Here is a 17,152-nt window from a genome sequence, read left to right as displayed (position 1 = left end):
CTTTGACCCACATTGTCAAGGAAAAGGCGCTACCTTCAAAAGACATGGGCATTCGCGACGAAAACATTGAAGAAGCGGCGGTGCCTATTCCGGAAGATGTTATTGAGGAACTTGAAGCTCTGCGAGAACCTCCTCCCAAACCACCGAACTCTGTTGCCTATTCAGGCTTGGTGTATGTAGGTGGTTACATTGCCAAACTCATCACTGATGTCGGTTGCGAAACATGCGCCATGCTAGTGACGACAAACAAAACGAGCAGTCCTTTGTATCATCATCTCCGTCAGCAAGAAGCCTATGATCTACACTACCCAAAGCCGGAGTTACTATCAATGCTGGACACAATTGTGACGTCCTTCGAGAAAGCAGTCAAATATCTTCCTCGAACGAAAATCCTCGAGACTCTGCAATTGACTGCTGAGCCATACCTTGAAGATTCGCCACTTCTGGACTGTCCGGAAGGTGTGGACAAGAGTCACGCGAGAGTGCTGGCTCATATTATTTCTGAAAAGTTTCTCCGGATTCTTCTTATTGAACTACACAAAAAAGTTAACAGATCAGAATGACAGGCCTTCCGGTTTTATTCACAAGCCCTCGCGGAAGCATATCAGGCTGTGACAGACTTGACTCCTTTAAACTGTGATCGTCACTACAGTGTTTTACCAGCAGTGATTTTTTTTTTCAGTTCTCCATGCGCATATTGTTGTAGTACCAAGGAAAACATTCTTTTTCCCATTGAAAGGATTCTCTGAAAGTTTTTTTATGTTTCCTCTTCGTCTGCAGCGTGGCCGTCCCCACTGTGCAGTGACTTTCACTTTTTTGAAGTATTTGTTTCAATATTAAAGCACGAATTAAGATGCCTCCAACAAAAAATGTGCAATTTTGTTATTTTCAAGTACAGCGACGGCCGGCACGTACATTTGAAATAAACATTTCCCAAACCATGATTAAACCGTTTCCTCAACCAAATGCAATGTTCATCCTCTTACTTATTCTCGAAGTTACAGAAACCTAAAAAAACAAGGCTGTGTTATAACCGCGTCGATGCTTTGCCGAGCAACAGAAGCGGGCTTATGAGCGGCCTGCGCCACCACTTCTGTAAAGCGGAATTTACCAGAGTCATCACATGTACTTGCTACCATGTTTCTATCGCATTGGTACCATGAATACCATATAGAGTAACTTCAGAAAGCGCCATGCTAAGTCGGAAGCCGAGCACTCCCTGCGCGCGGTAGCCTCTGCAACGGCCGGGAGTGACAGTTGGCTCGGAGCGCCCCCACGAAATTGCGGCCATAGGTAGCAACAGCCCCCCGTGCGCAGGCCGTAAAGGAAGGAGCGAGCGCGCGCCTCCAGACCGGCCGTGTCTCCACAAATGCCTCCCACTCACACGGACGAGGCGAACGGAGGGGGAGACCAGTGTTACTAGACTACTCTGGTGGCTTTCACCACCCGTTTGACGAGCTGCTGACGACGAGCTGCAGACTATACACCCGCTGCCGCTCTCTGCAGGAGCAAGTGCAACAATGTGGCCAAACAAGAGCCCGAAATTCCGCTATATCCCCCACCGCCGGCGGATTGTTTGTCTTTTCGGGGAAAAGGTCCTCGTCTCCTCCGAGGAGGCGCGGGGGGGGTCACGCCCGCTCGCTAATCCGTGACGTCGCGGTCACGTGATGCGCAATCCCCCCGTCTCCCCCGAGCATTTCTCCCCCGTCTGAATACCCCTTACTACTGGAGTCGTGGCACGTTCAGCGAACCACTCAAAACATCAACCGTTCCCTCGGAACCCTCCCCCCGGTGTATTCGCATGGGCTACGCTCCGCGGTAATGCGTGGGGTCATTGACCGCACCGAGAGTGCCTTCAAAACGCCGCTGCAAAGTCCCCCCTGAGGATGGAACCAAGCCGGTTCCGAAACGTCGGGTTCTTCGGTGTTTACGCAAATTTGGTTGGAGATTAAATAATATTTTTCTAAGTTTACTTACCCAACCAGACATACTTCTGTCTAATGTTTACCTTCAAGAACACAGGAGTTCGAGGGCTTGACGGGTGTTGAAGTTGGGGAGGTGTATGGCTGTGTGTGTCTGTGTCGGTGAGATGGGAGCAGAGAAAGGGGATACTTGGAGTGCCGGGCTGTGCGAGGCTGTACGCCCACGTCTTTCTTTTTCTTTTTTTTTGCACTGCGCAGAGAGGAGCGAAGGCCCAAGTGTACATAAGAGGCAGGTCGCCTTCAGTGAGGTTAGCGTTGTTTGAGGCCCTTTGGATATGCCAGGATTCATTTTCGGTAATTGGTTGCGAGGACTCCAGTTTCAGTAAGATTAACTCAGTGGTATACGTCTTGGGATGTTCGGCTAGGGGGTTGCGATGTCTTGTAAAACTGGGGACGTCGTTTCCGTTTTTCTTTGAGGTTCTCGGTTTCGGTTATGCAGCTGGCGTCGCAGCTATATCAAGCAATTTTTTAGACAATGCCTTGGGTTTTCTCTTTCGGCGGCCAGTCTTTGGAAGCAGGCAGAGAACGCGCATAGCCGAAAGTGACGTATTTCTGTGGTGGTGCTGATTGGGAGGGCCTGTTGCTGGATTTCTCTGCTTCCGTGGCTGTGTTTGTGGAAGTTAATTGCTTTCTGAATAAAAGATTTTAAGTAGCCATTTTTGGTGATTGTCCTGAATATCGTGCCTTTTTCCTTTTTTTCTTTCTTTCAATTTGTGTGCAGTGGTATGTTTCTGCCCCTTGCGTTAATGTCTTTACGGCTGACGTATTGTGGATTTTTAAATGGCTAGAAGTGAACTGAACATATCGACTAGTGTAGGTGTGTTTCCATAGTTTTATTTTCAGGTTACGAGAACTTGCGAAAACGGCAGGGAGTCTGATATTTCAAGGGTGAACGAAATTCTAATCCGATGGAATTTAGATGAGAGAGGAAATTCATGACTTAGCATCTCTTGACGATCAAAAAACAGTCGTTGAGAGTATCTGAGAAAGATTTTCGGCTGCGGCTGGAATGAGTTGAGAGCTTGTTCCTCTGTATGCTCCATAGTTATATTTGCATGATGACAGAGATGGACACATAATTTCAAATAGTCAAACATTTGTGTGGAAGCTTTTATATTTAGCAAACTTAATGTGATGCGATAAGCACGGAAAAGGAAGGTTCGCATTTCATGTACCTGGAACGTCGCAAGTGCTTCAAATGATCTTTTTTTTTCGTGGATCGATAGTTACTTTGATTTGGTCCTGCCAAATAGAACAATATTGTGCCTCGTTCGCACATTGAAAGCGGCGCTAATTGCTAAGACCTTTAATATAAAGCGGTGGCACGTGCCTATAGAATTTAGGGCTTGATAACATGCATTTACAGCCAGATAAGCTCCCTCAACTCAAGTTGTCCGTCGGATGAGTGCCCTCGTTCTCAGTTTGTGTTTTGCAGAGCTGTGACGCAAAAAGAATGTATGTTGCCAAGGAGATCGCATATCATTGACTATTTAAAAGAAAACAAGGATGCTGCTTGACGGACACAATTCACGTTCACTATAATGTCAAGGATTTTAAAGGAAGTGCCGAAAATGCCGCTGGCAGCGACACCGGAAATGTGCATCACTAAGCGTGTTTCGTTTCCAGAGCGAGTAAAGCCATTGAATGCACATGACAACGCTAGTGACTGCTCTATAAAATGCGCTTTATGATGTGGAATTTGAAGAAACATGCACATTCAAGGCAAAACGACCATAGCATGTTTATTGCGCAACTATCGCTCTCGCGCCTTTCTAGCCATTAAATCTTGCCGTGCGGCAATTTGATGGCATTTATTAGGTACCCGAGACCTTAAACACGTTAGGACCGTCCCAGTGAACCAGGTATTATTTGAATGCATGCAAGTCAGTGCATTAGATTTCTTCGTGTGAAACGGATTATATGTGATCCTGCGTGCACAGCTGCGTGAGCGGCTACATCTAATATATTTTCATGTCACATACATTGTGCACCGAAGCCTGTGGCTAGGCAACGCATTACCATTGTACACCAACAATACTTTGTTTCAAATGTTCCGGGATATCTCCGTGCGCTGTGGCAGTAATCAAAAAGGGGCAAGAAAAGAAAAGGGGTCCGACTGACAGCCCGTGAAAGCATCTTTTTCGTCCAAAGCTGCGTCACTAGGATTCAACGCAGAGCCACAAACCATGCGGCTTGCACTTATTAAATGCGAAGCATTTCTTAGCGAACTTCTGCGACTTTGAGCGTATCTATCTATCTATCTATCTATCTATCTAGCCGCCTACGACTTTGTGCTCTCCTGGTCGCTTGGTTCATCGAATGTGCACCAAAATTGGTATGGCGTAATATGACTGTATGACGAACATAAATGACAAGTCATAACATGACAATCATGACACTCATGTCATGCACAGCATGACTTACGTGCCACGCTCATGGTGCGCTGGCGGCCGTTTCGCTAGCTTGATATACACCAAAATTGGTATCTTGTGACGTGACTGTGTAATGAACATAAATAACACGAGTTAACATGAAAATCATGACACGCATGTCATGTACAGCATGACTTACGTGCCACGCTCATGGAGCGCTGGCGGCAGTTTCGCTAGCTTGATCTACCCCGAAATTGGTATTGCGCGACGTGACTGTGTGACGAACATAAAAACTCGAGTTAACATGAAAATCATGACACGCATGTCATGTACAGCATGACTTCCGTGCCACGCTCATGGAGCGCTGGCGGCCGTTTCGCTAGATTTATATACACCAAAATTGGTATCTTGTGTGTTACTATGTAACGAACATAAATAACACGAGTTAACGTGAAAATCATGACACGCATGTCATGTACAGCATGACTTACGTGCCATGCTCATGGGGCGCTGGCGGCAGTTTCGCTAGCTTGACCTACGCCTAAATTGGTACTGCGTGACGTGACTGTGTAAAGAACACAAATAACACGAGTTAACATGAAAATCATGACACGCATGTCATGTACAGCATGACTTACGTGCCACGCTCATGGGGCGCTGGCGGCGGTTTCGCTAGATTTATATACACCAAAATTGGTATCTTGTGACGTGACTGTGTGACGAACATAAAAACACGAGTTAACATGACAATCATGACTCGCATGTCATGCACAGCATGACTTACGTTCCACGCTCATGGGGCGCTGGCGGCCGTTTCGCTAGCTTGATATACACCAAAATTGGTATCTTGCGACGTGACCGTGTGAGGAACATAAATAACACGAGTTAACGTGAAAGTCATGACACGTATGTCATGTACAGCATGACTTGCGTGCCACGCTCATGGGGCGCTGGTGGCCGTTTCTCTAGCTTGATCGACCCCGAAGTTGGTATTGCGCGACGTTACTGTGTGACGAACATAAATAATAGGAGTTAACATGAAAACCATGACACACATTTTCCTCAGTGACATACAAGACGATGTATGCAGCTCTTTGCTGGCTGCTTCGCATTACATCGATTCCCACAATGCGTGGGATCTGCCGGCTTTTTCAGTTTGTAAACAGGTCAGTGAATACAGCGCATTTCTGGAGTCAATCAGGAAAAATCGACCTCAAGCCACATTCTGAATTAAAATTACAACGTCAGCGGGGCCCTTGAAGGTGTACGTTGGGCCCTCAGCGACGAGGACATTGGGCAGTTACGAAGGGGGGGGGGGGTTAGGTCAGCCTCGGGGGGGGGGGGGGTTTACAACCCCCTAACCTCCCCCCCCCCCGTCGGTGCGTCACTGCCTCAAACACTTCAGGAGGATACTAAAGAGGAGGACAACGACCCATCCAGAATGGCCCCTCGCGAAATTCTGGCTCACCAGCGAGGCACTCGACAAAAATACAGCGCCCCCCACAAATCATTAGAAGGGGAGGACGCGATTGACCTCCGTAGGATTCAAACAGGGGTCTTTCCCAACCTACAAAGATTGAACAAAATTTTCCCAACGCTGTATGGGCACGCCTGTACGTGGTGTGGCGGCTCGCCATCTCTATATCACATCTCGTGGGGATGCCTAAACCAACCACCAACTTTAGCTGTCTTTTAGGCCAGTACAACCTATCTAATACTTTCGAGCAATGGGAGGCTCAGCTGACCCGGAGCTACAGCTTGCGTTCCTGGGTCACGTCAGGCAGTAGCCAGCGGAGCCCTGGACTTGGGGCCCCACACATCGAGCCCTTATCCCAGCCCTTATGAATAAAGTTGTACTACTACTACTTTATATCAGAGGGCTCTAACAGTAAATAAATTAGCACTCGGCTTGTTCCGAAGAATTCTGGGAAGTACCTTGCTTTGTCAGCCACGTGTTTTGTTTAGTAAGTGAGAATTTAAGGTGCTGGAGTCATAGCAGGTTCTTCATACTCATCGTATTGACAACGCTGAACAGAGACTGTGAAGTTTGCAGATGGAATGCTCAGATGAAGAACAGGTTAAATGTGGCTGTACTTGACGGTAATATTTGCGAAATGCTATTAAACACTGCTGCGTTGTAGCGGTATAGGGCTGCCCAGCCTGCACAATCTGTTTGTGTAGATTCTTCCTTGATTTCAGACAAGAGTTTTGAAAAGCAACAAATCTTCTTATCATCTATACGAATATAAAAAATCATGTCATACTGAGAGCAAATGTAGTTCTCTCTCTCTCTTTCTCTCTAACAGAAGATGTATAAGGCCAACAAGAGTTTTATTGTTCAAACAGCTACCGCCTATTGGTAGCTGTTTATAACATCTTATGACTGATTGAGCGCGTCGGACCCGATCCCGATCAAATTTCTTTATCATGATTGGCTATTATACGCAAGCTGCAGACGGGATCAATTCACTTTTGATAAGTCTGATCCCGATTGAGCTTAATCGTGCACCGTGAGACACCGTGCGCAGTTAGCAACTCGCGCGACTAAAAAAGTTATAAAAAGGCTGCGTGTCGACCACGGCGGTACGGCCGTATCTGCCGTGCGGTAAACGGGCACTAGTAAAACACGCTAAAGAAGAACTTGCGAAGGAATCGACAACACAGACACTACAGAATAATAATAAAGAAACCGCCATGAGATCACACCCGGCATAGAACCAGCCAGGTGACAAAAAAAAAGAAAAAAAGTGAGACGGTGCGCGGCGTGGCGACGCTGCATGTTTGAACATTTTTTTTACACGTTCCTTGGTTAAGCAGGCTAAGCCATGTGCAAAGCTTAAAGAGAAGCTTTGGATAATATGTAAAGTTTATAACTCTTTATGCTAAGCAATATAAGTAGTGCTGTAAAGATAAAAGAGGAAGAATTGTGGATCAGCAAACGCGACCGACCGTGCGTTTGGCGCGCCATCCGCGCTCGGCCGATACGAAGACAAGCCCAGCCTGCGGCCAAGCTAAGCCAAAACGTTCTGTCTGACTAGGGTCTGGCGCCTTAGCGCGCGCTTTGTGTGATCTCGATGCTTACACGGTGTTAGCTTTAGTGTGCTTCCGCGACGATAACGTGAAGGCTGTGTTCAGCGCGCACCAGATGAAGACGTTCTCAGCCATAAATGTCTTGGATTTCGACTCTACAAAGTGGCACCAAAAATAATAGCAAGACAAGCATCAAGGTTACTTCAAGGCCCATGTGCTCCGATTGTTTGGTGAGTTGGGTGAGCATGGTATTTACTCCTATTTAGTATTTGTTTAGTATTTGTATAGGCAAAAATCAGATGTATGCATTAAGGGACAAGGAAGGCAAGGTCACAAACAATATGGATAGAATAGTTGAGGTAGCGGAAGAGTTCTACAGAGAGCTGTACAGCAGCCGAGACAGTCAGGGTGATAACGTAAGAAGCAGTAATAGCGCAGAGGAATCTGACATCCCACCAGTATTGACAGAAGTAAAGAAAGCCCTAAAGGGAATGCAAAGAGGCAAAGCAGCTGGTGAGGATCAGGTAACATCAGACCTGCTGAAAGACGGTGGAGAGATTATGTTAGAAAAACTGGCCACGCTGTATACGAAGTGCCTCTCGACGGGGAGGATACCAGAATCTTGGAAGAATGCCAACATCATCTTGATCCATAAGAAAGGGGACGTCAAGGACCTGAAAAATTACAGGCCCATAAGCTTACTGTCCGTTGTCTACAAGCTATTTACAAAAGTAATTGCTAACAGAATTAATACATTAGAGTTCAATCAACCAAGGGGCCAGGCAGGATTTCGTACAGGCTTCTCAACAATAGACCATATTCATACTATCAATCAGGTGATAGAGAAATGCGCGGAATACAACCAACCCCTATACATAGCCTTCATAGATTACGAGAAGGCATTTGATTCGGTGGAGATATCAGCAGTCATGCAGGCACTGCGGAATCAGGGCATCGACGAAGCCTATATAAACATAATGGAAGACATCTACAGCGGATCCACAGCCACTATAGTCATCCATAAAGAAAGCGACAGAATCCCAATAAAGAAGGCCGTACGGCAGGGAGACGCGATCTCTCCAATGTTATTCATCGCGTGTTTACAGGAGGTTTTCAGGGCCCTAGATTGGGAAGAATTAGGGATAAGAGTTAACGGAGAGTATCTCAGTAACCTGCGATTCGCTGATGACATTGCATTGATGAGTAACGCGGGAGACGAATTACAGCTCATGATTACTGAACTGGATACGGAAAGTAGAAGAGTAGGTCTGAAAATTAATATGCGTAAAACTAAAGTAATGTGGAACAATCTTGGCAGAGAACAGCGCTTTGCGATAGGTGGCGAGACACTGGAAGTTGTAAAGGATTACGTCTACTTAGGGCAGGTAGTAACCGCGGAGCCGAACCATGAGAGTGAAATAACTAGAAGAATAAGGATGAGATGGGGCTCATTCGGCAAGCATTATCAAATCATGAATGGTAATCTACCACTATCCCTCAAGAGGAAGGTATATAACAGCTGCATCTTACCGGTACTTACCTACGGAGCAGAAACCTGGAGACTTACAAAGAGGGTTCAGCTTAAATTGAGGACGACGCAGCGAGCGATGGAAAGGAAAATGATAGGTGTAACCTTAAGAGACAGAAAGAGAGCAGAGTGGGTCAGGGAACAAACGGGGGTTAAGGACATCATAGTTGAAATCAAGAAGAAGAAATGGATATGGGCCGGGGACGTAGCACGTCGGCAGGATAACCGGTGGTCATTAAGGGTAACTGACTGGGTTCCAAGAGATGGCAAACGCGTGAGGGGGAGACAGAAAATTAGGTGGGTAGATGAGATTAAGAAGTTTGTAGGTATAACGTGGCAGCAGAAAGCGCAGGACCGGGTTGATTGGCGGAACATGGGAGAGGCCTTTGCCCTGCAGTGGGCGTAGACAGGCAGATGATGATGATGATGAGTATTTGTTTGATATCACCTTTCTTTTTGTATTCAAACTTGGGACGAAGCCGAAAGGTCGGGAAAACAAGTCCCTCGTCCTTTGTCTCCGGTATTTGATGACAGCGAGACAAGCGACGCCTCGATTGCAAGTCCACACGCTCTAATAGAAGTTCAATGATTGAGCGCATATATTATTGCAGTTTGTGTTTGTCAGTATGCACAAAAAAGCGTAGCATAGATTAGAGGTAAAGGACAGGCGCGTGAGTGGAGTCTCGCAAACCCTTTGTAAGTATGTACAACGTGCGTGTTGAGCCGAAAACGCGTTTATCGCCTCATAGTAAAACGCTCTAGTCGATGCGGTTTGTGTGTTGATAAGCCAATCGGCTTATCATACTTGTTTGACATAATGTCATTGTCGTGTTGCGGCCTAGCGAAAGGCCATGCGCATCCTGGCCGGCCGCAGGAGCAGAGAAAGGGACTGAGCCGCTTCCGATGCAGGCGAGATAACGTCAACCTTTATTTCATGCAACCAGCATACATATATATCGGACACTCATGTGACCAATGACGTCACGTACAAGCAACACTTTACAATTGTGGGCGACAGCGCCAGATAACGCGGACACTTGACGCGCATGGGCGCTATCACCACATCTCCCCTTCTTATTTAATACGCTGACAGTTGCAACCAACTTAGCAGCACTGCCAGCGAAAGAACATTTTGCAGAAACAAACAATGCGCAAGAAACAATACAGTCAATTGCTGTACCCGTAGCGGTCCGGCTGTCGAACAAGACGACCAGATCGCGTTCGGTATTCAGGAAGGTCAGTTCCCGGCAAGGAAGGGCTAGATAGATCGTCAGGTGCCATGCTGTCTGTGACGCGATTAGATTTCTGTTCCGTTTCTACCCGACTATCATTTGCCTGAGGAAAATCATAGCTACCTCCGTCATCCTCACTTTCTTTTGGCTGTGAAACAAGGCGAACCAAGGATTTCCTGTTTCTTTCTAGAACTACACCAGTGGAAGTTCTAACCACATACGACCTCGGCCGCTCAGCAAGTCGCAAGACTCGCGCTTTTTCTTTGCAGTCAGTCACCCAGACTTCCGCGCCCGGTTCGAGTGCTCGCAACGAAGTAGCCCTATGACGACGGTTGAAGTTCCTACGCTGCCGCTGTCGGGCGGTCGTATCATGGCTTCTGAACTTCTTCAGGTTTACCGTCTGAGGCAGAAGGCTGGTGGGACGGACAGGCACCGTTGTGCGTAGCCGCCTGCCCATTAGAAGTTCTGCAGGGCTTTTCCCAAGTAGCCCAGGAGTGTCCCTGTACGCTAGGAGAGAAAGATATGGGTCCTTCGCTTTTGTAATGAGACATTTAATTGTCTGTACCATCCTCTCTACTTCACCATTTGCCTGGGGGTACCTGGGGCTAGACGTCACAGCGCGAAAACCGTAGTTGCGAGCAAACAACTTGTATTCCTGCGACACAAATTGCGCTCCATTATCAGACATAACAACTTCTGGTATGCCATGTCTTGCAAAGAAACTTTTAAGGTGCGTAATGACAGTGGCACACGTTGTAGATGATAACAAAGCAATCTCTGGGTACCTAGAAAAATAATCCACGACTACCAAATACCATTTTCCTTGAATATGGCAGAGATCAGCACCTAGTTTTTGCCAAGGACGCTGTGCAGTGGTTGTCGGGATCATTGGTTCTGACTTTTGGTGTCTGTGCTCGGCGCATACACGGCAATCGGTAACCAAAGCTTTCAGCTGACAACTCAACCCCGGCCACCATACCGACTCTTTGGCTCGAGCTCTGCATTTTTCGATTCCCAGGTGACTCTCGTGCAAGCGTATCAAGACCTCTGAGCGCAGTTTTTGGGGAATGACCAACCTCACACCTTTAAGTAGCACGCCTTCAGCAACTGTAAGCGTGGCTCTTTCCTGCCAATATGGACGCAAGACCATCGGAAGAGATGAGAATTTTGGCCACCCTTTCCGACTGAATTTTACGAGTGCTTGACAAACTTCGTCAGCGGCTTGTTCTGCTTTCACTCTCTCGAAGAGGCTGGCCTCGACCGCGTTTGACAAGCATCCTGAAACGTGCTTGCTGACGTCATTAACAGACAATGCATTATCACTTTCTTTTCCCCGAATCGGGGCCCTCGACAACACATCTGCAGTAACTAGGCTCTTGCCCGGGACATGCACAACTTCATAGCTGAACCGCATGAGCCTCATGCGAAAACGCTGAATGCGAGGTGGTAAAACATCTAAAGGAGATTTTCCCAGCAAGGTTACAAGAGGTTTGTGGTCGGTTTCACACACAATTTCAAGACCTTTGATGTACCCTTCGAATCGTTCTGCCGCCCACGTCATCGCTAGTGCTTCTTTTTCAATCTGGGAATATCTGGTTTCGGCAGACGTCAACGAGCGCGATGCAAAGGCAACGGGTCGTTTTTCGTTGTTTGGTTGAACTTGCATCAGTACCGCCCCCAAACCGAATGATGACGCATCGGCGGAAAGAATCGTCGGGTACTTTGCATCATAGTTAGCCATGACGCGCGCCGAACCGATAACGTCTTTAACGTACGACAGCGCTTGCTCTTGGGCTGGTCCCCACGTCCATTCAGAACTCTTCAAAAGCAAGTGACGTAACGGCGCCGTCTTTGAAGCCAAATCTGGTATGAATCTTGCCAGATGATTAGTCATACCGAGCAGCCGTCGAATGTCAGACACGTTATTTGGCGTCGGCAGTTCTTTGATGGCCCGGACCTTTTCAGGGTCCGGCCTGATTCCGTCTCGACTTAGAACACAACCAAGAAATTTAATCTCGGTTACTCCAAAACAACACTTTTCTTTGTTTAGCGTAACGCCAGCACTCATGAGACGGTCTAAAGTAAGACGCAGACGCTCATCATGTTGAGCTTGGTCGCAGCCATAAATGAGCACATCATCCATCATGTTTACCACGCCTGGGATTCCTTCCAGAATCTGCGACATTTTCTTTTGAAAAAACTCAGGTGCTGACGTTATTCCAAACGGTAGCCTCTGAAAACAGTATCGCCCAAATGGCGTAATGAAGGTAGTTAACAATTGACTTTCCGGCGACAACTTGATCTGATAAAATCCAGAATTAGCGTCCAGCTTCGAAAAAACCGATGCCCCACTTAACAGACCAAGGCTATCTTCAACAGTTGGCATAACGTAGCGCTCGCGAAGTACACTTTTATTTAGTTGCGTCAAGTCCACGCAAATACGAACGTCTCCAGAAGGTTTCAGTACTGGTACAATACCCGCGCACCATTCTGTTGGTTCGTCTACTTTGCGGATTACGTCGTCTCGCTCCATATGCTCGAGCTCCTGCTTAACTCGGTCCCGCAGGGGTAAGGCAATGCGACGAGCAACCTGAATAGCAAAGGGTACAGAGTTCGGCTTCAGTCTGATATTGTATTCCCCTTTCATAGCTCCCAGACTACCGAAAAGCTGAGGGTAGGAAGCTTCGATGGCTGTCGCGCTACTGACCGAGTCAGCGAACTTGATTAGCTCAAGGGCTTCGAGCGCTGGGAGACCCAAAAGTATCGAGCGCAAAGGCGAGACCACGTACACCGTTTGTCGGACAATGCGTTGTTTCCACTGGATAGTGGCAAGAAACTTTCCGAGAACATGCAGTGGCTCATTCGCAGGGCCTGTTAAGGTTATGTCGCACTTCTCTAATTTGGTAGGCAATCCCGGAAACGTTGAGGGTACAACAGACACTTCTGCACCCGAATCAAGTTTAGCGAACACCGGAGTGCCGTTAATGATAACTTGAGCATACCGAGAATTAGAGTGCTCCCCATTTACCGCGCCTACGAAATACGCCCCCTTGTCCATATGGAGAGAAGAAAGCTGTACCTTCTTTCGCTCGCCTGCAGCCTTTTTCCGACACACCACTGCGAAATGTCCGGAACAACCGCAGTAGTTGCATTTTGCAGCTCGTGCCGGGCAGGAGGTCCTCGGGTGCTCTCCTTGACCGCAGTTGGGGCATGAACTGGGGTGAGAGGTCGGTAGGACTGTGGTCTGGTGCGCTGACCTTGTGTGACAGGTGCACTGGTCCTTGACGAGGTGCCGGAACGCTGTCCTGAAGAATTCTTCCGGGGCTGCCGTTGTTTGTTGACCGCGTCCAGGTTGCTGGCTGGCGCTGCGGAAGGTTCGTCGCTGGTTTCTCGCAGCTGTTGCTGCTGTCGTTGGACGGTCTCCTTCAAGCGAGCTTTTGCCAAAGCGCTGGCGAGTGTCAAATTTGCATCCATTTGCAGAGACTCCGAGAGCTTGGCATCACTGAGGCCGACTACAAACCGGTCGCGGATCATGCGTTCCTTCTCCTTGTAGTCGCACCGGTCCGCCAGTGTGTGCAACGCGGTGATGAATTGGTCGACTGACTCTCCAGGTTGTTGTATGCGTCGGTGAAAACATGCACTCTCGTAAACGAGGTTCCGTGCGGCCACGAAGTGATCGTCGAACTTTTTTCTGACGACTTCGTACTGCTTCTGCTGTTCTTCAGATAGTGCGAAGGTCGAAAAGATCTCTCTCGCTTGCCTGCCCATTGTGTAGAGTAGAGTCCGGACTTGCGCTTCTTCACTTCGCTCATTTAAGCCAGAGGCAAAGCGGTAGTCGTCGAATAGTTGGATCCAGGAAGGCCATTCGGACGTCCGGTCGAAGTCAAACGTTGGCGGAGCTGGAACAGCGAACATGCCGTGAACTGGCTTGACTTCTTTGTCTTCTGGCATGGCGCCGCTTGACGAAGACTGGTGCAACGCCCCTCGAATATCAGAAGACGGCCACTTCTGACACCATGTCGTGTTGCGGCCTAGCGAAAGGCCATGCGCATCCTGGCCGGCCGCAGGAGCAGAGAAAGGGACTGAGCCGCTTCCGATGCAGGCGAGATAACGTCAACCTTTATTTCATGCAACCAGCATACATATATATCGGACACTCATGTGACCAATGACGTCACGTACAAGCAACACTTTACAATTGTGGGCGACAGCGCCAGATAACGCGGACACTTGACGCGCATGGGCGCTATCACCACAGTCATAAGAACCACATGAAGGCCACATGATAATTCATTGTACAAAATGTGCATAGCATAGGCACTACACTGGTGCGATTTATTAATGTTGGTGGCTTAATTGCATAAGCACGTAACATGCAGCACGTGTGTTATATCCAACTCATTGCAGCCTGACTGCTGTGTTGGGCTTGCAACGATATGGAATCTAGGCTGCCAGTCTTACATATACTGATTGCCTCATTGTGAATCTACCCTAACTTAATTTATTTCATGCCATCTTTAAGTTGAGATTTAGTGGCATGCTCTAGGTATGATAGTCACACCACCACCGTGAAAAGAGCACGTCACAGATAGTAAGTGATTATTGAGTTTGCTGTAGTTTAAGGACGAGTTTGCAGTTCATTCTTGGGTACAGCTCAAAGAACACAGGACACAAGCGTGAACACGAGATAAGGCGTTGCTTAATTTTTTTTAAATTTTGCCCCTTTCTTTTTATTCCTTTTTTGCCGCAAAATTTTGCCGATATGCTGTTTTCTTTCACGCAATAAGCCACAGTTGGGTGTGTAATATTTCACTCAGTTTTTTGCTATAGTTCAGCTCCTGCAACATTGTGAACATGTGCAGTGGATGAAGGTCTAGATAATTTCTCACTGTGCCGCCTACTTTCTATAGATTGCCTCAAAGGTAAACTTTAATTAAATATGTGTTACTGTTTTCTGATTTCATGGCTCTGTTTATTTACAGAATCTTTGAGGCACTTCCTCGAGTGCGGATGCGGCAGTCCAGAAGAAATTGACACAAGACATAGTTTTCTTGGCAAAATAGTCGCCCGCAAGATCGCCAACATCATGAAGGGCCAGAAGAAGCACTTGTAGTTTTGATTATGAGAATATATTTGAACATATGCCTCATTCATCCGCTGTGATTATCATTGCAGGGGCGCTGCCACGTTGTGGGCCTTCTGCATGACGACAAGACACCCATAAAACACTTGCGCAAGACTAATTCTAATGGGGCTGAGAAGTAGGCGTGATACAAAACCAATACAATGCCAGCAGGCAAATACAGAACCAATAGGCCAATATAATTCCAATTGGCTAATAGAGAACCAATACACCAATATAGGTCCAATAGGCTGATATAGAACCAATAGACCAATAGCCAAATACAGCTCCAATAGACCTATAGAACCAATAGACCAATAGGTGTCAATAACCCAATAGGCTATTGGTTTTCTATTGGGAATTTTTGCTAGGGTACCGAGACGTTCCATCACAATATAGTGTCATCGGATCAAACAAAATCGCTATGCAAAGATTCCATGTACCTGGTGCAAATAGAGCAGTGATCCAGCGCTCGAGCGTGGTCATTGCATGTGTGATAGGTTAGTTAAGTTTCACCAATATTCTGTTTTTGTGTTACGTGATGTATTACGTCGGGACGACTACTTTCAAAACCCGGGCATGTCACGAGCGATAGCAGACGACGCTCGGTTTGTGTCTCGCGCTTTCGCGCGAAGAAAACGAAGAAGATCGACACCGAGCTCGCGCGCGCTCGGGCCAGCTTCGCAGAATAAAGAAAAGGGCCTAGTAGTCCCTTCCTGGTCTCCAATGTGTTCGGTCGTCTTTCTTACGCCGCCTCGGAACCCATAGATTCCGACAGCCACAGCGGCACGTCACAGTATGATTACAGGAAATTGGTGATTAGCCACGAATTGAAATATTTTCAGCCCGTGCTCATCGCGGGGCTTGTGGCGCGCTTTCCTGTGTCGTCGGCGACGGCAGCACGTACTGGCTCGACGAATGTACTACATCGAGCTCACTGCCACATTACTTGAAACGCCGACTACACGCTATCGTCTGCTGCTATGCGCAGCCAGCAGCTTCTAGGCGCCCCCGATGACGTCACGAAGCTTCTACCAATCGTAGCGGCGGAGAGATTCGCGGCGCCGTCCGAGGCGCGTACTGTAGTTCTCAAGAAACATCGGGATCAACGTGCACGCGAAATTTGTGAGGCCTACATAATTCACAAAAGGGGAGCACCTTGTGTTAGCGCGCCATCACTAGCACTCTTTGACAAAGATATTAGCTGAGCTTGTTGCCACATGCTTTTAGTTTCTGTTTTGTTTTCACTTTTATTTTATTGTTCATGGTTTGCAGTTTTCTAGCCTTCTTGTCACTTGCTTACAAACATCTTTGTTAGACTTTGGTTCTTGGTTTTTGTTGATTTTTGAATGTCCGGTTTTAGCTGTTTTTAATCGATTTCGGTTGTGGTGCTCTTTTGCCATTTTTTGCTCGTGTTTACGTTTTCATGAAATCTGTTTTTACCGCGTCTTGTAAACCCTTATACAAATGGATTAGTAATGCCGACCGGCCGAGTCACTCGATAGCGTTTGCGCCATTTTTCGATTTTTGTTCGCCTGCCTATATATTCTCTGTCTTTCCAATAAAGAAATCAGTTGATAGTCAACGCTGTGTCCTGTGTGTTCTCCGTCCCGTTGTCTGCGCTGTTTTGCCACAATGTTCATGAACCAACTAGCCCACCTCAGAACGCTAGGGACGTAAGCCTTCTACAATCCGGATTGTAGTCTCCATTTTCTTTCCTTTTTTTGTGTGTGCCCGCTCTCCTTTACTCACCTGGGTGATTCCACGTAAGATCGAACAAACGATGGCTGGTGGACCTCTCAAATTTATTTGAAAATTTTATATATTATTGCCTGATGAGTGGAAAGAAGAGATCCGCAATTTGTTTTGTCGCCAAAAATTTTTTC

The sequence above is a fragment of the Rhipicephalus sanguineus genome, chromosome 5 (genome assembly GCF_013339695.2).
Source record: "Rhipicephalus sanguineus isolate Rsan-2018 chromosome 5, BIME_Rsan_1.4, whole genome shotgun sequence".
NCBI classification, from domain to species: Eukaryota; Metazoa; Arthropoda; class Arachnida; order Ixodida; family Ixodidae; genus Rhipicephalus; species Rhipicephalus sanguineus.
Note: the sequence above shows the minus strand (reverse complement) of the source record.